At 35.9% G+C, this 23015-nt stretch overlaps 1 long non-coding RNA gene across 2 annotated transcripts in view; it reads left to right on the top strand.

Annotated features, from left to right (window-relative positions):
• The window catches only part of LOC148051382 (uncharacterized), a 104669-nt gene that overhangs the window by 12091 nt on the left and 69563 nt on the right, over nucleotides 1–23015 (top strand). For both annotated transcript variants that reach the window (XR_015699480.1, XR_015699481.1), the window contains exon 3: nucleotides 14661–14730. This is a non-coding gene — a long non-coding RNA (uncharacterized LOC148051382). The remainder of the gene's footprint in view (nucleotides 1–14660; nucleotides 14731–23015) is intronic.

The raw sequence follows: 23015 nt of genomic DNA, 5'->3' as shown, positions 1-23015 counted from the left end.
TTTTCTCAGGCTAGATTCATCAGTAGCAAGACTTGGAACTAATAATTTAGGCTGCTTTTGTTTCTGTTATATGTACTTTAAAAGCAGAAATAGTAGCTTTTTAGCAAATAGCTTTGTTTTTAATTAGCAAAAAGGATTAGATGTCAACTAACTGCCTGTAGAAGAATGGAAACATCATTACTGATCCTCAGTCATGCTGGAAGTTTAAGCTCTGAGACTAAGAACAGCCCATGTAATAGTGCTTTCTCACCACATAAGCACTCTCATCAAAACCACCATTCAAGGCTGCTGTCACTTCTGACTTGCTGATTCAAAAAACTGACCTCGGGGTCAGACTGAGGACTAATCAGTCATGAAACACTATTTTTAAAAAAATATTTTGTTCTTTATAAAGGGAAAAGAAAACTTTTAAATATTCAGCTCTTGCCTTATCTTTACAGCAGTAAGATTTCTGTTAGTGATTCTTCATTAAACCTGGTTGCAAAGTGGAAAGAGACAGAAGTATTCCCATCTTGTGGTTGTTTCGTGGGATTTAAGACATATTTATGAAGAAAAAAGCATACCTTTCTAAAAAAAGGGCACATTTCCATTTTAAAGAAGGATGTCAGAGAGCCAAACTCTCATATTTGATGTAAAAGTATATTGTGGCCAGAATCCCACTTGCTTGTAGCCTGCTCTTGATAAGGTGTTTTGTTTGACTGGTTGGCTTTCTTCAGTGTTTTGTTTCCCAGAGCTGTCTATTCTTTATAAAAATATCTACATGCCAATTAAAGGCATTCTGAAGTCAATCAGTTATAAATGTAAGCATGTCTTATGGGACTTTCCTTCACTTTAATGTGGTTAATGAATATGTTCCCATGACTTTTAAATGGACTGGTGCCTCAGCACATTTTTAAGATTACTCTATTTGAAGACATTTCCATTTATAATGGGGCTTAAATCTCATTTCCCTCAATATCTGCCCTCACTTAGTCTTTTTTAAGGCTTTTCTAGAAAAAAATGATATCTCAGCTGCTGCTTCTGCTCTTAATGCTTTCCTAGTATCGGTAAGAGCAAAAACCAACTAATGCCTCATTCTGCTACTCATACAGAGACAATATGCAGATACTGCACTATCCTCCATTCCTGGCTGAAGAGCTCTGTGCTACCATTTCATATTTTCTACACACACTGCTTCTGCTTCGTGTATCTGCTAAAGCTTCATGCCTCACTTTAGTCTCTGCGACTTCACATTTTCCCTGTAGGAACTCAGAGTCTAAGACCGGTAAAGATTCCCTTAATTTTAAGCTACTGCAGATCCTAATTGGAAAAAGAAAAAGTCACCTGAAATAGTAGTACAGACACAGTCCTGGATGAGTGGAAGGAGGGAAAATAGAAGGGGATATAAAGAAGGCGAGAGAAGAGGTGGAAGTTATGCTATTTGATTGTGTCCTTCACTTGCTGAGTCAGCAGGAGCCAAGAGCTCTGCAGGGGCACACTTAGCTTTCACATTTCTCCACAGAAACCCCATCTGGCCAACTAAATTGCCAGCAATTGAGAAGCCATGCAGGAAGCTGTATCCTGCTATTCTCATTCAGTGTGAAGGTTACTGTGTTGTGGAGGTAGTGGGAGAAGAAATAAGGAAAACGTTAAAAGACTATGCCTCTCACATACAATAAAGGGAAGCATCAAATATGTGACCAAATTTGGGCTGTTCACTGCTGTATTTCTTAGACACATAAAGAATTAGATATTCTGGGAAAATTTAGCTACTACTTTAGAAAGACCCAACATCAGGCAATTTTGGAAAGAAAAATCTTCATGTAGAAAAAAGCTGAAGGAAATGGAATAATCAAATTTTATTATAGAATTTTGTATTTGAATTTCAAAATCAAAAGCTTTTACTTGTAATCTTTCTGTCAAGTTATCTGAAGCAAATTTCTCGGAGCTCTACTTGGCCTTTGCAAGGACTTCTAACTTTAACTTCCATTTAAAAGGCCTAGAAAAACAAAATGCCTTCCCTGCGTCTCTTAACATGCAATGTTCACTCAAATGCAAGTAGTGAACTTAAATGTAAAACAAAGAAAAATATACCAGTGTTGCATAAAAGAACCCAATAATCTATGTGGGGAAAGCTCCAGAAGAATATGTCAGCCATTGGTTTTATGAACAATTAGTAAAACACCAATTGCACTTTAGTCCTTTAGCTCAGTGTTTCCCAATGAGTGAGGCTACTCTCATGAGAGAAATGTACCAGCATTAAAGGTGAAGCACAGAACAGAGTATAATTCAATGAATGTATTAACTTAGGCTCTGTGCCCAGACTGGCGCTGCCAGCAGTAGCAAACTGAAGGAAATAAGGTGATCAAGTACACCAGTGTGAAAAAATGGGAAATGAGGGAGAAAAGGACAACACAGTAGTTCAGAAAAGCTTGGTGCCAGTGTTTTGTCTCTCTGATCACAGGAAAATATATTAGATATGCAAATATCCCTTTGTCATATCACTTCTTCAGTTGCCTGGTGCTAGTTGTAGTATGGTGTCAGTGGGTTGTGTTATCCTGGGGATACTGTCAGGCAACTAGGTCTCTTGATGCTGCCTTACTGATCAAGTCTTCATATGATCTAAGCAGTTTACAAGGGGATCAGTTTTCTGGTTGCAGTAGGGAATGAGTAATTCAGTTTCAAGATTGCCAGTCCTTTGTGTTTGATGTGAAGTATTTGCGTTTCAGCAGGAAAACTTAAATTTTAAATTTCGAGATTTTTTTTTCACTGAGTGAAACTTGTTTTCCATAAGCCTCCCAAAGCTTTGACAACTGGAGACAAAGAAGTGTCCCAGGAACAAATTAGCTAGTTGTTTATAAGAATATTTACCACCCCATGAGTTTTGAAAATCACCAGTTCCCAGCCAGTAAGGCTGGACATATGTGTCACATCAGCAGTGAAGCAGAGAGCAGAACAGAAACAATATACTTCATTCTATTCATGGGCAGTTGAAGCTAGATATCAACTTTTTCTACTATCTTGCAGCTATTAAACTGGTACTTGGGGCAAATTCCTACTAGTCTCAGTTAATTCTAAAATTTTAAGAAGGTTTATGTAAGACTTTTACTTTTTTTTTTTTTTTTTGCTAGAGAAGATAAAGAAATGGACAATTAATTACATTCTTCCCAACAACGTAGAAGTACTGATGAATGTTAAGTCCAGTTACAGTGAATACTGAAGAAAGAGTATTACAGAAGTTGACTTGCTGCTAAAAGCAAGCAGAAAAAGTAGATCTATTAGGCTTCTTCTGGAAATTGTGCTTTCTTATATATCAGATTTTAATACAAAAAGTATTTTTGCAATTCTCTGCAAAGATCATGTATTAGGAATGTATGTCTATAAAAATAATTAAAAAAAAGCACATAATTGTAATACTAGTCTTACTGTATTTCTGTCCAAAATTGGTAATGAATACAGATTTAGGCATATTTAGTCTGTGTGTTTGCAAAAACTATCTACCAAACAACAATGTTCTTATTCAACTAGAATCACTGTCCTTCAAGTATTTAGTCTGAATATATGTTTTCTTTGTAATTTTGCAATACAGTAATTGTGAGACACTATGCATATTTAAAAATGTGTTTTGATCCATTGTACTTTTGGGTTAGCTTCTGAAATCTTCAGGACATGTCAAAGTGGAAGTTAACAACCAGAATTAGGTTTTCTGCTGCTGCTCCCTGCCACTTTAACAAAGTGCTCTTTTACTGCAAAGATGCCTTCCTGCAATCACATCTGTATCATTTCCTTGCAAAACCTTTGGTTTCAGGATGGGATCAATTGCATGACCTTTGAGCAGAGCCCTAATCACAAAACAGAACCTTTTCTTTCTTTCCATGGTGTTGGGAGTTTGCATGCATTTCTGGTGAGTCCCGAAGAGCTTCCTGGGGAAAGCTGATACAGACTGACTTTTTCCAAGATTCAATTCCCTCTTGCTCACAAAAGGATGGTGGGAGCAAGCTCGTTCTCCTGTGGACTTCAATTCTATTCTTAATTCATCAACAGATGGCAGCAGAAAACTCCCACCTACCTATCTTCACATCAAAGGCCTTACAAATGACCCTAATAATAACAAAGGAAGAGAAAAGATCCAAACCATTGCTGCCTAAGTCTTATATATATATAATATGCTCTAAACTTTCCAGTGCAGTGCGAAAGTCTCCTAAAGATTAATTTTATGCTGAGTCTGAATGACCAGAAGCAGCTGCTACTTTTGGAATGACTATCTTTCCTGTTACCTTCTTCTGTTTTTAAATGATACTTTTATTGATGTACTTTATTTTTCTAGTTGTGAAAGTGTATGTTGAACATAGATTATAGCAAATAATTGCTTTTCCTACAGATTGCTGTGATGAAAAATCAGTTCCCTGATCTCAGTAAAGACTTTTTCAAATGTCATCATTACAGTGACAGAACAAGTAATTAGTAAGTTTTTGAGACACGCCTCACTAGATTTTGGTGTTTCATTAATTCCTCCCCCTTCAAATCAAGTAGATGGTATAATAAAGTTAGTGAATTCTTTATATAGATTGAAATATTAAGATGCATAAAATATACAGTAGTTTCTTATTCCATTTTTTAAAAAAAGCTGATATCTTGGCATTGCCAACCAAGGAAAAAGCATTACCATAAAAATTTCTGAGAGGCATTTTCTTGTGTAATGTATAATAGTGGGTGGCTGATATAGGAAACCTCATATTATATAATTCTCTTTTAGCCTCAAGGCACATGAATTAGGTCTAGAGTTCCTGATTTCTATTCCCACCTCTTTCACTAACATATCTTAATAATTCTTTGCACTTCACAATTTGCCAGCATGTTTTCTATGGTGAGAGAAACTGATTTCAAAGGAAAGGAAGAAAGGGAGAAGAAATGGCTCTTTCAGGCACTGCTGGAGGGAGTGGCTTACTGTTCTAAATGGAAATGTTTGAATTCTCTGAGCCAATGATTTAAATTGAGGTAGGTTTGACTCAAATCTTCAAGACATGAACATTGATTTCCCTTCAATTTACTGAGTAGATTTTTTTAGATTAGACTTTAAACACCGATGATGTGTTGGCTGTGTGAGTATGTTACTGAGCCCTGGCGTACTTGGCAAAGGAAAGTGTATGTCCTAGAAGAAGTGCAGAACATTTTGCCTCCGCACACTGTTCTACAGAAATCTTGGGAGAAAGCCAGCATAGTGTCAAAGCCATAAAGACTGAAGCCTCATTTTTTAAGAGTTTTTCCTTTTGCTTTCTCACCCTTATTTCTGGTTTGGGTTGGTTTTTTTCCTTCTCTAAGGAAACAGACAAGCCTGCCATAGTAGAATACATTTTGGTCCCACAAACAGAAATATTTCTTGATTTGTACTCTTCCCCTGATCTGTTTTTGCTATCTAAGTATTGTAAAGTTTCTCTATAACTAGGGAAAAGAGATAAAGAATATGGTAAATATTCAAATCCTTTCAAATAAATTTTGGCAGTTTTTTAGTTATCTAACAAGTTTCAGGTTGTGTCATTTTCATATCAAAAATTTTGGAAAAAATGAAAATAACATTAATTCTTTGGCTATAGGCATAAATATTGGTGCTGCCTTTGATACTATCTTATTCTTATGAAAAATACAAATTGTATTATAAAAATGAGTTTTTAGTTCAGGTATATCTACTTGAGTGAGAAGATTGATAACAAGATTGCTATGTGTTAGCTAAATGTAAACATAAACCAGCAATAAAAAATACAATTTAAAAGATAAGTGCTCGTATGCATAGAAATGGTTGCAGAATCTTCATTTAGTCCTATCATGCTGTCTTTAATATATTATCACATACATTTATTTCCAAAGGATCCTGGATATTAAACATACTCCCTGAATTTTGAAGAAATTTATTCCATGAATGAACTGTGTGTTCAAACTGTTCAGCCTGTGTCCTCTGGCTCCCTATGCTGTGAATAGGTAAAGAAGTTAGAGAATGAAAAACTCATCACACATTCATCAGGGTTTTGTCATGGTAGTGCTAGTATTTGGAAGTTAGTAGCTTCCTTTGTAAACAACTTTGAGATATGTTTTAATAAAATTTTATACAATATTAAATGTATGACACTGACAGTGTGAAGCTTTTGTGTTCTGAACTGAACCATTTTTCAACAATCCACCACCAAGTGCATCTGCAACCCTGGGAGCATGTTGCTGTTGAATAATGCACTCCTACACCTTTTATTTTACTTATTTGTTTTGAGAAACTATCAGTGTGTGTACACAGCATACAGCAGGGCAGAACCCAGCAAGCCCTGTCTTCGTATATGAACCTTGCAGTATTAATTCAGGCATAGGAGTGGGTATTCAAAATATATATCTGTTCAGTGTAACAGAACATCTACTAAGAGGATTACTGATATGTGCCTAGCACCTCGCTAATTCAGCTGTACTGTTCATGGCATTGCAGGCAATCTACATTGCTGTGGTCATCCATCCCCATAGGGCTTAGGGTGCCTAGGGAAGGCTAAGGCCCTGTGTAAAAAGTGGTGTTTTTATAAAATTATATCAGAAGTGTGTGTTGCATGGCTGGAAGTATGACATGAGAACTTGTGGGCAGTCGAGGTCTGGCTTTGCAGTGGGAGACTCAGTGTGTACATGCATGTGTATGTGTGTGTGTGTTTGACTGGCAGTGCAGATGTGGAGACAGACCTGTTGCAGTCTTGTTCGTAATGCCTATAGGTTTACTTTGGAGTAAATTATCCCCACCTGAAGTTTCCCTGAGAGAAAACTAGCTGTGACAGTTCAAAAGAGAGCCCAGGAGCAAACTGACATACAAGCAGTGTGAACAGTCAATGAACTGCAGAGGGAAGTGAAATGGAGTGCTAAGTTGTTTGACAGCATGCATAGATGACTTAGCTCACATGTATCTTGTCAACTATTTCTGTATGGCACTGATGTCCTGAGAAGACATACCCTGAAACACCATTCTCATACCTTGAGTTAACTCTGCAAAAATTCCTGAACAAAGACATACACACCATAACCACTTCTTTTTCTTTCATGTATACCTCCTTGTTTTTGAAGACATTTTGGTGTCAATATCTTTCACTTCTCATACATTTACTCAGCTTTTTACGCTCAAAATACTCAACATTTCCATTTTCAATGCAGCTCTGATACAACACGGAAAAATTAAATTACAGTTTCCTTCTATTATTAATTATTATTTCCAGAAGAAGGCTTTATTTTCAAAGACCACTCTTTCTGTGTCCTGTGATATAATACATTTCAAAGTTACTCTTGATAATTTCTATTCTCGCTCCTCTATTTTTAACATGCCTGTTAATTTTTTTCACTTTTTTCCCCCAAAACATCCTACTTCTGTCTAGTTTTATCCATTTATTAGGAAGTTATATTTCTGTCTTTACCTTCCCCTTATCCAAATTCCTGTAAGAAATTTTATTTCAGTAAAAGTATCTTCAATAAGAGCAGTAGATTACATCAGTACTTGTCTTGTATTGTCTAGTCCATAATTGTCTTTTAAACAGAAATATTTTCCTGGTTCACTTTGTAAAGGTCAGTCAGAAAAAAATAAAATTAAGAGAACTTTTCAGAGCATGCCACTGTAAGCATTCTTTCCTTTTTAATTTCTTTAACCATAAGAAAGTATATGTCTGTAACAAATTTGAAGTATTCCCTTGTTTTGCAAAGGCCTGTCATTTCAAACTCTGCTCTTTAATACACTGTTGGAAGAATATTGCCTAGTAGTAGAATATAAGTTTTCAGATACTTGAATAAAGTATTGGTAGTGAAATTCATATTGGACAATCAAAGTGGACTTTAAGTAGAAATTAAACTCCTACATTCAAAACAACACTTCAGAATGTCTGTATTAGCATTAGTTCATAATGGAGAAACTCTCATTTTGGACTACTAAATTTGAGGTGATCCTCAATCTCTGGTACACTGTCTAAGAGGAAGTGGGAGGATTTTGGCCAGAAGAACAGGCAGAAAGGAGCCCAACCCATAAATTTCCAAACTGCCCTCTCTTCATATTTGTTTTTTAGTTCAGTGTATCTCTAGTATGAAATGAACAAACTCAAAATTCAGACCATACCCAAAGTGCTTTGTCTACTACGCTACAGAAATTGCATGCTCTTGTTCAGGCCAGAGAACGTGCATAAGTAGCTGAACTGTAGTGCAACTTCAGTGGGAAGGATAGATCTGAGATGTAGGTTTGAATATCTCTGAGTGAGTTAAGACCCTTTCTGGATTTCTGTGTAAACTGCTGTGCAAAACTGGACAATTAGCTACTGTTTAAAAAAGGCAAATTTTGTTTGGCTCACTAGGTACTCTCAAAAGACAAGTCTGCTCTGATTGAACAAGACACCTAACATCTAGAAAATGCATCTAGCTCAAATGCAAAATTGTGCTTAGTGTTTCTTTGTTAGATAGCTTTACGTAGCTTTTTGTGCAGCCTGTGCTTAATTTTTTTATTGTACAGAGATGTTAAACATTTTAAAAAATTGTGATGTAGCAGTCATTTCCTTTTGCACACTGGGACTCCTAAAATTGGTACTCGCAGCAGAACATGGTTTTCTGATACATTCTATTGCTGGTGTCTTTTATGTAAAGAACTGCAGTTACGAATGAAATTATGAAACCTTTCTATTGGAACATGAAAACACAGCCATCTGACATGTATGTGTTTCATCATTTTGCCAATTTCTTTGCCACAACCTATTTTAGTACTTGGGAGAACCTCCTTCTACCTGATATTTTTGTCAGAGTGAAAAATTAATGCTGAAAACCATACAGTCTCTATTAACAAGAACTTCTTTTCACAATCTACTCCCTGCTGAATGATTTGGTAAGGATTTAAAATTGCTTATACTAATAGATTAGTCTCTCTATATATGAAATTGTAAAGAATTGCTGAAGTCATCTTGTCACCTACATGATTTAATCAATTTCCCAGTACATTTTTTCCAGTGGATTTTTACAATGCAAAAAACTCCTTGCTATCTCTCAGTTCATTTACTGAATGTCTGTATAACCATGTTTTTTAAAGAAACAGAAACAGGAAGCAATTCAGTTGAGTTATAAAGAATCATACTATATAGCAATCAGATGTGGACAGATGGTCAAGAGTTATCCTTTCTCCTTCTCCAAGACTGCTACTACTTACGTTTTCTCTTTCCACTTTCTTCTCTTTTTTTATGGAGTAAAAAGTTATTGTGCAGTTTAAGATTCACTTTTGTGGATCAACACCACTCTGTAATACTTGTAAACACATTTCTGGTTATTCTACAAACATTTAATAGAGAAATTGCCATTTTTAGATGTTAATTTAGGGCTAGCTTAATCTCCAGGACACAACTCAGTAAATGGAAACACGAATTGCTCCTATTTGAGCATTCCAAGAGGAGGTGTGTGGTTCTACAAAGTCTTAATCATCTCTGGGCCAGCTTGGCACTAGGACTGTGGTGATTGCTACTGACAAGTACCAACAACAAATTAAAGTCTTATTTCCCACTCTTACTTTGGTTCACCAACTCCAGGCAGATGAATATGATTCCATGCATCTTAGTTTTCTGGAAAGGGAAGGAATTAGAGAATGTACAACATCCACATAATTTTGCATATTCTTGTATTCCTTTGTCTTGTGTCCCTTACTCCAATGCATCTCACTGAACTAAAAATCTAGCCCTAATATAGTGTCTCTTCCAAAAACCTCTAAGTATTTTGCAAAAGTAAGAAAGCCAAGGCAAGCTGAGGTCAGAAGCACTTCAAAACATGCATGAAAAAAATAACATCTGAATTGTTGCTCAGAAATTAGGTCTAGTCCATCTTCTCCACATTTTTTTAGTATGTTTTAAGTACTTCCTACTTTGTGACTCTGGTCACATGAGCTATTAGTTTGCTTCTGTTCCAAAACTGCATTTTGAAAAATGACCCTCATTTCTGTATGTGACATGCAGACAACAGTGACACAGAGGTACAATCAAGAGATTTTTGCATCTACCATTCCCTAGACAGGGAAGAGAGATCTCCTTCTCACTGGAAATAAAGCAATGAAATTTGAAAAGCACAATTATGGATAAGAATGCTGAGAAAGTCCAAAATGTAGTGTCAAAAATACTGGGGTGTGAAAGCTCATCTGTATGATATCTGCATTCTCTGGGTACTTAACTCCTTTTGCCCTTAATAGGGTGAGGAGTTTAGAATGCTATTTAGCTACCTCTCCCTTGTCAGTTATGCCAATATATAGGAAATTAAATGAAAGGATTAGCCAGAAAACAGATTATAGTTCAAAGAGTCCTTACAGAAAACAGGAGTCAGACAAATAGAAAATTAGTCTATTCTCTTGGTACCCTGTGTGTCAAGAATTGGAAGAGAAGTGATAACGTTGCCCCATTAAAGAAAGTCAGTACTTTTTGAGGCACAGAAAGAGTTTTTAAAAGATGAGAAGCTGGAGTTGATAATGCTTTTTGGAACACAGAACCTGTTTCTTTTAGTGGCTGACAATCATTCATGTTGCCTTCAGTATTGTGCAACACTGGTAATTTTAGCAACATCTGACAGTCACTGTAGTTAGGAGGATGTAAATATTTTCATTACAAGCAACATTTGTCAGACATAAAGACTTTTGTTATTTCAGACTGTGTAAGCAGAGTATTTTTTAAAGATGTAATAACTACCATCAGTGCTTAACTTCTTGATCATCCCACAAAATCCATGAAGTCATTCAGGTCTGAACTGGAAATGTACCCTGTTCCTGAAGTTCCTCAGCAAGCAGTTCTATGAATCATCACTGAAAAAGTTCAGCTACTAAGGAAGACAGGAATAAAATATCTTTTTTAGCGCCAGAATAGAAAGTGCAATTTTGGTTTCATTTATTCTCTGTTGAAATTTTTTTGTTCTGTGTATATTTACCGCTAAAATAATTTCAGTACCAATTCTATAACACCGTAACAGATCACCAACTGGTCAGCTTTAATGCCCTTGAGGCAAACAAGCTCAGCAAGTCTGGCAAGTTATTTAAATTGCATGTCATCAGTGGCTTTATAAGGATAAGTGAAACTGCCATTTTCTGAGACCAGTGGCAGCAGGTAAGCCTCTTGAGATTGTTTGAAGGATTTATCAACAGTGTGGTTCCTTGAACACTGAAAAAAAAATCTTCTACAGAAATTCCATAGGTGAATAGAATAAGAACAGCATTTTGCTTGTGGTTTACAGTGTTTTACAAGACATCTGTACATCTATAACAACAGTAGCAATTATTGTATTAGTATTGAAACATAAAAAATCCCATACTGAGTGAGATTAATCACCCATCTAATACAGTCTTTATTTCCACTCCTATGCCACCCTCCACTTCTTCTTTCTCCTTCTCCTTCTCCTTCTCCTTCTCCTTCTCCTTCTCCTTCTCCTTCTCCTTCTCCTTCTCCTTCTCCTTCTCCTTCTCCTTCTTCTCCTTCTCCTTCTCCTTCTCCTTCTTCTCCTTCTCCTGGCAGCTTGATCACAGATACTGATATAACTGTAGGAGTCACAATGTGCTTCAGCAAATTATTGCGACTTTTATTTTCTCTCTTTTGTTAATAATTAATCGTTGCTCTTACTACATCAATAACCTTAAGTCTAAAGAGGAAATTATAATATCTGGAACCACTGTATTAAATAATCAGGATGATGTCTGACTAACAATAAGACTTTGATTAGCTGTAAGGGTTACTGTACCAAAGTTCTGTTTTCAGTTTTCAAAATACTGTTTTTCATGTACTTTTGTGTTTGCTTGTATGCATGTAAGACACATACTGTACTTTGCAATCAAGAGAATAAAGGAAAATCAAAGAAATGCCCACCTTAGTGTCGTTAAAAAAAATACTACACATATCACCCACTGCATTTCTGATTGACAGTTTTTGAAACTAAGATTGACAACATGTAGGATGTAATGAGTGGGAAGACAACTGGAGTGTTCAGCTTATAAAAGAGAGGTCTGCCTTCACAGTAGCACTAGAAGTTGTTACAGTCATCTGTTAGTGCATTTGAAGAAGAATATGATAAACAGTGTCTTTGTAAAAGACCCCCAAATGATGTAAATGTCTGCTTTTTAAAATTATGATTTGTATTTATGGATCCCTGCATTCACATATTTGCTTTCTCAGGGCAGTGCTGTACTATTGATATTTTTTATAAGAAATTAATAGACAGATAGCAGGGGAAAGATAGATAGTAAAGGCTAGTGAATGGACAGCAACTTGAGACTATGTTCACACTACTAAGTAAAAAATACTCAAGCAGTGAGAGTTTCTGAGAACTGAGAATCTCAGTTTCTGAGATCAAGTGAAAAGGACTAGCTCATTTCCATACCAGTTAGAGATAGCCAGCCTTGTATAGGTTTACCAGATCCACATTGCATAGTACTTGACTGTGTTTCAGCTAAACCCTTAAGGCCCTGAGAGATCACCTTTATTTTACAGGTCTGGCGATTTGGGGCGGGTGTTTTCCTCTCTTCTTCTCCCCATATCCAAGTTCTTGAACTAATGTGAAAACTATGTTGCAGCTTCCTAGAATAGTATTTTATATTAGGAAACTCAGAGGATCATGTATTGGAAGTTTTGAGGTGTGACATGAAGATCCGTGATGTGCAACTGGGTGATTAGTCTGTGAGGATGGTATTAGAGGACTGTGTAGAATATATGGAGGGAAAACTTGTGGAAAACTAACAGAGTTTTATCTGCATAGACTTCTGGGATCAGTTCATGAAACTGACTGTCTCCAAAAGCCTGCTCAGACTTTGTCTTGAAGAGAGACATTTGGAACAGTCTGAGGCATAACTAGGGAAAGAATTACCAATTAAGCAGGTGTAGGTGAACAGAGGTCTAGTGCTTGAGCAACCTACCTTTTTTATTTATCAGGACAGATGAAACTGCAGACACCAGGAGCCAGGAGTGGGTTCTTTCCCCATTGCGCAAAGATTAAATTAGGATTATCTTGTAGGTTAACAACAATGATAATGCACAAGCCTAAAAAAAGTCACGTCATGACTCAAAGCCACAGAGTTCTGTGTTCTCACACGTCTTTCCCGCTCTCTTTTTCAGGTAGGGGAATATGCCAGTAGGTATCAGTCTTTTATTCAGAGCACATAACTTCATATGACTACTCAGCCCATGTACTGGAGAGCTCTATACCATTTATGGTAAACTTTCTAGTTGACCATTCTCCATCTATCTGTAAAGAGGGTGAATCAATGGTCCTATAGAAGCTCCTTGCTTCTAATCTTGATAGCAGTTATACAGGCAGCAAATGTAGGCATCATGAATGCTGAACAGCCTCATAATTCCTGGTGTGGGCACAAAGCCAGGATCACAATCTGTCTCTTCAAGACTTGACACATTCACAGAACACTTTAATAAAGTACTGTTTATTTATAGAAATTTGGACCTGTTTGAACTTTCCTGCTTTATGTCAGAATATAAAAGCTGAAGATATCTTCTGTAATCTATAAGACATGGTGCGTCTTTCTCTGAACTCTGGTAATAATTACAGTGTCCAAATTACTCTAGACCTTTAAGATTCCTATATTAAAGCAATGTCATTTTATCCTATGTATTTTGCTGGTTCTCAGCACTAAAGGAAACTTATCTGATTGTTATCTCCTTTTTTTTCCTATTTCTTTTTATTATACAGAACCAATATGTCCCTGAATTTAGATATAACACAGCAAATGGGGTAAAATCAGACAGGGTATAATAAAAAATGCTAAAATGGTATTTGTGCCTATTTTAGTGTGAAACTGGCTCTTGGGAATTCAGGGATGGATTCCCCATATGTAACAGAAATTTGACTGGAACAATTGTCCTGACACTTTTTAGAATCTTGAAACATGGCGAGACCCAAGTTGTGGGAGTGACTTCCGCACGTTATGTAAGAATGGACTGTGATGTCTCAGTGTAGCGCAGGACTTTAAAAGTCGTAATTTGCACATGCATCTTGGCTTTTAAAATATGGTTAACAAGGCATTTGAAAATATTCTGAAGAAAACTTGCATGCATGTGAATCCTGGTAAAGTTTGTAGACAGTGTGTACTGTTTCTATACATGTTACCAAGAATCAAATATATTTCTGAGACAAGCTTGCTATCTTTCATTACTAAAATAAATACGCTGGGTTAGGAAACATGGCTCTAAAGCCTGTTTCTGTCTTGTTTGACTTGGATTAAATTTGACAAGATGTTCAGGCATTGGGGGAAGCAGACAACAGAGAAAAGGAGGACGAGCTGTGACTGGCTGTTCTTTTGTCACCATTCTCAGGAGGAGTCATTGTAATGTTTAGTGGAACCACAGCAGGAAGGACGATTCTACCTGCAAGGCACCATCTAGCAATTAATATTTGCAATACCACAGTATAATTTTAATGGGGATAAGTGACTTTGAAACTTTCACACATTGCTGTGTTGAGTGCAGCAGCAGAAATAGGGTGCAGGGAAGAAACCCTTCACATCTTTTACGCCCTAACCAGCAATATAGGGAAAGGTGCTTCGGTGCTTATTTATCTCTGAAGAAAGGCTTTTGTGCACTAAAAATTTCTTTTTCTTTGCCAACTTTATCAGTTGGTCTAATGAAAAAAAATTACTTTTCTCCCTAACTTTTGCCCTCTTGTTCCTCTTCTTCCAGATACCGCAGAGACCAGAGAAAGAAAGAGGAGAAAGGTTATCTCCGTTACTTTTTTCCCTTATTTATACAGGTGAGCAGCATATAACATCAGTTTATTACAAGTGTTCTCAGCTATTTCCATAAATCCTTTTTCTGAAGTATGAAAGACATATTTATATCTTTTCATACTAACAGTTGTTAATGAAGAGATATAATGTGTAAATACTAATGTCACCAGTCAGAGAAAAGTCAAACCCTTAAATTAATACCAGTTCACTTTATTGTGTGCCAAAGCAGGAAACAAGGGGACACATGAAACCATTTTCCTCTAAGCAGACTACTTATCTCGCTCACTTGCCTAAGAGCAGGCAGACACAGAAAGATATCCTTATTAGCACAGAGCAAAATAAACTGTAAAGCAGAAGTGGGGAAGAAGCTGATCATGATGGAATCAGCCTGATCCCATTTCTCCTTTGAATGGTGCTGTGTACACACAGGTTGGATTTTAAACTTGTACTCTAATCCTAGATTTATTACAAAATGCTATATCTTATCACAGATTCCATCTAAAACAATCTCCTAAAAAGCTGTTATATTGACTTTTGGACATCTTTACATATTTGGGGTTGGGGGGAGAGAAGCATTTGTCAGGTATGTGCTACGAAGTAATGAAGATTTATACCTTAGCTGGGAATGGGCTAGATTCCATCATTTTTCATTTTCTGACATTCTAGCATTTGGGAATTTTTAAACAGGTGAGTAATTTTTGCAAAGGGAGAATACTATTGATAATCAGAGTTGGATGAGGTCCATCAAAACACATTTTCAACCCTGCATTGATTTTAACAAAGTTCATGCTTAAGGAATATTAGGATATGCATGTGCTTGGTGACTTTGGAGATGGGTCCATTTACCAGTGCAGTCACCCTTTAGACACACTCAGAAATGGTGTAAAATTGTGGCAATTTTAAAAATTATTACTCAGAAAGGTACATAATGAATAAGACTGCTATTTGGTAGATTTAATAATGTATGTTTTATACCTTTAAATTTTTGTCATTCATTCTGTTAGCTAACTCAATGAAATATAAGTGATTGAGGACTGTGTCCCATTTTCCATTGTCTTATGCATTAGTGCTATTTTTTAATCAAATGAAAGATGAAAGAACTAGAAAAATTCAGCCATAGTAGAGTCATACGCAGATGAAAAAGTAGCTACCCCAAACCATTAAAATACGCATAAATCCATTCTCCTTTTTGCTAGGGCTGCATTATTCCTTCTTTGCTTCTGTCCTTGTTTGCCTAACTTTTCACTATATGGTATGATTTAGATATACTTGATCTGAAAGATAAACTAATCTCCTGGTTGAAGTTACTTGCTTGATTCTAAAAATACCTTTGAAAAAGATCAGCGAGTTTCTGAATGGTGATGGTGCTGCTGAAATCTTATCAAGGGCACCTGAAGTCCCACCTAATTTTAAACAGCTGTTCTATATCTGTGTATACTTTTACAGCCCTGCCTAAGCTTATAGGCATCTAAAGGATTAGTTGACATCTTGAATGCTTTCACACATTTTTAGTGGTATTTATTTTGGGTACATAATTATCTATTTCATACCTATGTCTCTACTTGAGTAAGGTACAGCTAAACAGGCACCCAGATCTACAAGGCTGTTCTGAAAAAACAGACATAGTTCTGATAGTTTAGCTTGTAGTGCTGTTCAGTGCTTCACAATTGCTTGCTGTTTGTAGCACTTGTCAGAGAAATCTGAAAGTTTCCTTTTTAGGTTTTAATCATCTTGTGAGAGAAAAAATTCTTGTGTTCTAAATTCTGGAAAGCCACCTTTGCATTTCTACTGAACTGTAAAGAAACATAGTACTGAGAGAAACAGAGGCTATTTGACTCCAAATGGTTAAATACTCTCATATAGGAGTGTCTACTCTCAGCAAATAGTTCCATTATTTTTTTTCAGTGGTGGCGTAATACAATACAGATACGTATTACAATGAATAGTATACAGGCTTCAGTTTTTTCAGTTTTAATCCTTCCCAGACAAGAGTCCAGCTCCTTCTTATTCTACTCTGTCCTCAGGGATTTTGCATGTTTGGCTACACAAAAAAAAAAAAATTTAAAAAAATATAGCTTTAAGTGTCAGGCTTCTTTCCCTTTTAGCTCTTTCAGTATTTTCTTAAGATGTAAGTTTAATTCCCTTGCAGCTGAAGCAGACACAGAACCCACCTCTCCAAATTCCTAGGAAAGTGATCTAACACAAAGTATTAAGCAAAAGGTAAAAAAACACTGCTACATCACCTTTAAAAGAGTCACCCTTAGGTATCCATCTCAAAAGAAGCTCAGACAGATTAGGTCCTGAGCAGAAAGAATCATCTAATGGAAAAAGGTAGCCACCTAACTTAGATATAGTGGATTACACAATTGGGATTTTTTTTTAACTTAATATAGGTGTGATGGGGATTTTCAGAAATGCCACCCCTCCTTCATTGATGAAGTAAGGAATTTAAGCCCTGTTTCTTCTGAGAACTGGGTTTTTCCTCACCTCTCCCACAGAGATAGCCACCTAGAATTTAGATCTATCAGTTTAAAGCAGTCATCCTGGCCTCCAGCCTCTTTTATAGTTTTCTTTGTTCTTCTTTTATTTCCTTTTGAAAGTGATTTGAGATTGAACTTTGAGAACAATGATCCTTTCAACTTTCATAGCCATGGGATAAAGCCTTTAATGATAGCATAACAGTTCATTTCTTAATTTTCTTTAAAAAGACAGGAAATATTTCAGTATTCTGCAAGGGTTATACCAGACACTTTTCTGATCTTAATATGTGACATCTTTGTTTTTCTTAAAACAAAGAGTAGTAAGTGCAGCTATCTGTCTGTCATTTGAAAATCAAAACCGGTTCTTATCTGGGAGAAGGAAAAAGTAGAATTTTCTAAAACTTATCTGTAGCCATGCTTAAAATACCTCAAAGATTAGAAGAAAACACTTAGCTTTTTGAAGAAATAACATATGCTATTTAAGTGCATTTTAATAAACAGAAGTACCATTGACTAGGTCAAATGTTGGTAAAAGTTCCATGAAATATGAATCATTTTCCCCTCAGCAGTGAGTATTGCACTCAGCACTAATCTGTAGTGTGCATAAGAAAATTGCTCCAACATTTCTGATTATCAGTTCTCTGAAGAACAGGAAAGAAAAAGGATTTGATTTGTGCCATTATTTTCTTCTTAGCATAAGGAAAAAAAATCATGATCTTAGTTAAACCTGAAGTCTGGGCTTACCTCCTCTGTTTTATATGCTCTAGTGACTTTTTGCTATTATACTTCATGCATAAGTGTAAAGAAACATCTTATATTCAAGTATAGCCACCTACACAGATGATATACACACACTGAACAATTTCATAGGGAATTTACTTTAGTTTTTTCCTTTGTTTTTCTTCTTTAAATATTAATAGGTTCATCTTTTATAAATAGAGTATATAACTGCTCTCTAAGTATTGAAAAGGATTACATTTACTGTCTAAAGGTATAGACTTTCAAAATTAGTATGTCCCTTGAACCAGCTATAGATGGCTGTTTTCTTCAAAGTAGCTGGCTACCTTTTTTCTTTGTTATGAACAAATTCCTTTCAATAAATTGTACATTTGTCCTATTTTCTGCAGTTTCAGCATTGACAACCCTAGGCAATTTCTTTCTTCTTTCAGTCATCTTAAAACTCAATGAGACCTATATTTACGGCTTGAGTTTTGGATCTTGAATCACATGCTAACATGCTTATAGTGTGAGAAAGCTTACCATTTGACTTTTTAAAAAGACAAAAGGAATTTGTTGTGTTCAATAGGTTTTCAGCAGTCTCAGAAGATAGCATCTTGTTTATCTGATTCTGTGCATGAAAAGCTTTCCAAAAGAAGTGAATATTACCTGAGCAGTGTTCTTCATAATCTTAAATCAAGAAATAATAGCACTTTTCTTTACAAATAGCAGAACAGACAATTGAATGGCACTGTCTGATTCTACTGTGATGTTATCCCTTTTTAGGTCATTATCTTCAGCAAGAGCTTTGCTGTTTTATCAGCTGCAATTTAAAATACAGGTGCTTCTAATGTTCTTTCAAAGGCTTAGCTGATAATATCAGGTAAAGTGAATTTGGGGTTTAGTACAACTGATTCTTGTTACTTGAACAACCATTTTTTAAGAGATGCAAATCAAAATGAGAGCTAGAAATTATGTTCACAACTTTCTGGTTTAACAGTAATGTAACTCCAGGATAAAACTGGTGTTTTTCTGTTAATACCATTGCACAGTTTCACTGATGGTACCACTAGTAACATAAGAAAACATGACTCTGACTAGACAATAAGAAAGATGCTAATTCAGGGAGCCAAATTTTCTTTGAATGTGGAAAAAAAAAGCAGTGTTGTGCCTTTAGTACAAAGCAGCTGTATGAGTGGCTAATATGTTTGGCAGCACTTCATAGCCTTCATGAGAGTATCTTGACCAGGCCAACTGTGCTATATTCATACTACTATCATTCTGCAGGGCAGCTCTTATTCTTTTCAGCTCCAAAAGATCTTGTACCATGTGGTATTCTCTGAGTCTTTCTACTAGAAAAGACAAACTATTGCAGCATCCCTCATGCTTTGGTGTTGAATGATCATCTATGGGGCTTTTAGTGATTTTCACAATTTTATTTAAACAGGAGATGTCAGACAACACTCAATTTATTCTCCCCTGAAGAAATACAATGTAGATTAGTGTAGTTCATAAGTTTTTATCTTCAGATGCCTCATGTTTCATATTTTAAAACAAAGCTGCACGATTTCATTTCAAGAGTGAGCATATCAAAAATAAGAAAAAAAAGCAGATATTTCCTTAGGCTACTGGAATTATACCTTTTGTCTCTGGCATGGGATTTTTTTTGTTGTCCTAGGAAAATAATTTAAATTAAATTTTTTAGTAACACCGTATCTGGAGATCTTTAAATCTGAACTGCTGAGGACTCTCAGCTGCAACAGAAATGAGATCTGTTTTGCACATGTGAAGTACCAGGTAATACAAAGCACTATGAAATTAATGTAATGAATATAAAATTTGATTACCCTAAATTTATAGATGCTTCTTAAATTTTGTGTTTCTTTTCCCTACCTGACAACTGTCCCTGACCTTCCATTGCCTCATATAGGTGTTGTGAAACTATACCAAAATATATTTGTGAAACATTCAATTAATTCAGGAAAGCCAATATGTAAATCAACAATTTTCCCTTCAGAAAAAATAAAATAAATAAGAAAAAATGATTGGTCTGCAGTAAATAAATCTTTAGGTCATTCAATTGAGATACAAAAGTGAGCTCTATTAATTTTGTATATTGAAGTGAGCTCTACTAATTTTGTATATTGAAGAGCCTCCCTGTTCAACCTGTTCTAGTCTCTGTTCTCTGCTGTTTCTGGTTTTCCTCCCCTGCAGTTTCCAGTCAGACCAGTACATTTCAGTACTAGGTCTGGTTGGGATGGAGTCAATTTTCTTCATAGCATCTCTTATGGTACTGTGGTTTAGATTTGTGACTAAAACTGTGTTGATAATACAATGTTTTAGCAATTTCTGAGCAGTGCTTGCACATTGTCAAGGACTTCTCTGTTTCTCACTCTGCTCCCCCAGGGAGTGGGCTGGAGGTGGGCAAGAGGTTGGGAGAGGACAAAACCAGGACAGCTGAGCCCAACTGACCAAAGGAATATTTCATGCCATATGATGTTGTGCTCAGTAATAAAACTAGTGGGCAGAAGAGTAGTTTTTCCAAGGTAGCCATTGCTCGGAGACTGGCTGGACATTGGTCTGCTGGTGGGAGGTGGTAAGTGACTGTCTTTGCACCACTTGTTTGTTATTCTTTCTTTTTTCACTTATTAAATTGTCTTTATCATGACCGACAAGTTTTTTCTCATTTTTTCCCCCTTCTGATTCTCTCCCCCATCCTGCTGGGGTGGGAGAGTGAGTGGGTGACTGGGTGGAGGCTTCAGTGTTGGCCAGGGTCAACCCACCACAAATTCTCAGTCAATTTTTCCTGTCTCCACTTCCACTAATAGTCCTGAAAGACTTTGTAGGAGTCCAATGTCTTCTCCAGCCCAAATCCCCTACATATTTGAATCAAAGGGATTAACCTTTCATAATTTCTTTTTATCAGTTATGTGCATGGTAACTCAGGTACAGGAGGAGCTGATTCTCATCTTTTAATTCAAGCATTGGGGCTTAATCCAGAGCAGATGAGAGTAGGAAAAATCCCACTGTTCTCTCCTACCTCTGAGTTGGATATTCATTTCTTACATATTTGGTGTATGCACAGTCTGGTCACACTTGGAGCTGTGATAGGAGCATATTTAATGAGGGAAAAAATAATCAGAAACTTATTAGGTAAACACTATCAAGTACTCAGCAGCATAAACAATGATTCTTGCACGCTTATGACTTTTCCAGACTTGGCAGAATTTGTTTTCAGATTTATATCTTTGCCACAAAGCCCCATTCCTCCTGCCAAATTCCAAGACCCTGTTCCAAAATAGGCAGGTGCTAGAACATTTCAAAGAAAAGGTGTCAAGAGTGTTTTAACACTAGCAACACAATACACACAGTTACTATTTTCCAGAAAAATAAAATGGACTTGTCCCACTTTATTTCCAAAGAAAACTGTGGATCAAAATGTCATCATTTAACGGGCTAATAAGTGCCTGTAGAAAATATCTTAGGCCAGGAAGTATCCGAAAACATTAATGCTGGGTAATGTTACCAATCCTGTCAGTTTTGAAAAAGGACTTCTTATGAAACATACTCAACTAATACTGCAATAACTAGCATTCCAGAGACGCTTCTGAAGGCACTGAGCTTCACTAATTCAGGCATAATATGAAGACTTATGCCTGAAAATTTGCATCTTTCATATTTAATTTAAATTTTTCTGCATCACCTGCTCTTACAAGCTTAGATTTGTATCTAATTTTCTATTAAGCAATAAAAATGAAATTAGTATTCAGTTCAAGAATCAAGGATATTTTCCTTATCTGACATAGGTGTTGAGATATTAAGGATCACACAGCTTCCTAAGGTTGAGCACATACATTCAACTGTCAATATTTTTCAGTTTCCTTATACTTTTTTTATTGCACAGACATGTAAACATAAAGTATGGATTTTAAAATGATCAACATTGATTTAAATCTGCTCCTCGTGAGTAATGGATTTCAGAGCTAGATTCATGAAGAAACTGCAGTGTAGCAATGCTAAATTTTGCTAAATCTAATATCCAGATATATGGCTTCAAGGATTAATTTACTATGATTCCTTAAATGCTACTGTCTTATTAGTGCCAATAACAGTCACAGAATATTTACACCATAATGTAACATTATAGCATGGATAGAAAAAGTAATTTATACAAATACATAATATCCTAGGTTTTAGTCTTGCAAGGAGAGCCACTAGTGTGGATCCCTATTCCCCTAAAAAATTCAATAAAAATGTAGTGAAAAACGTGAAAAATGTTGTTGCATCTATTTATTATTTCAACATGGTACAAACATCTTCTTCGTAGCCTTATAACATAGTGATTAAAAGGTGAAAATAGAATTTCATTTGCAAGGTATTAGTTTACAATGAAATTTTTGTAGTTGTCGGGGTAAAACTATAATTACATAGAAATTAATTTTTCTCTTCAGGATATTAAGAAGTATAGATGTATACCAACGTATACCTTTGGAATTAAATAACAGGAATAAGTTCTAAAACCAACGCTCTGAACAACAAGCAGTTGCAATTCAATATATGTAAAAAGTAATGAAACCAAGCCGAATAGTGTAAACTCCAGTGGAAAAGTCATCTCTTGAGATGCAATCTTTTTGCAAAGCTCTTGAATGATTAATGCAAATGGTATTTCACTTGTGGTTGTTTTTCGAAGTGGGTCAAGAACACATATGTTTATATCACACACAGAAATGATGCTAAATTTTAAAGCTCTAATAAATTCACAAGAGCCAGACATATTTAGGATTAAAACTTTGACTATGTCCACAGTACATTCCCCCTGTGCATTCATAATTGCAACGTTGTTAAGGCTTGAAATCAGTGCTTTTATGTTACAAGTTAAAGATTAATTGGAAGCCTTATCTTTGAATTTTCTTACTTTCTTGGGTTAAAGGCAAATCATTAAAACAAAATTAATGTGTTTCCTTTTCCTATACTAATTTCCTTTTATTAATAGTAGCTAAAATGGAATAGGAAAGAAAAGAAAAAAGGCTCAAAGGGAGAACTTCTAAACAAATATGTCCTGTATGTCTTCACTGGTGGTGTATACTTATTTTATCATTCAGAAGAACTTG

Source organism: Nipponia nippon, unplaced genomic scaffold (genome assembly GCF_047370975.1).
Source record: "Nipponia nippon isolate SJK-2023a ecotype South Korea unplaced genomic scaffold, ASM4737097v1 scaffold_6, whole genome shotgun sequence".
Taxonomy (NCBI): Eukaryota; Metazoa; Chordata; class Aves; order Pelecaniformes; family Threskiornithidae; genus Nipponia; species Nipponia nippon.
Note: the sequence above shows the minus strand (reverse complement) of the source record. Positions and strands in the feature narration are given on the sequence as shown.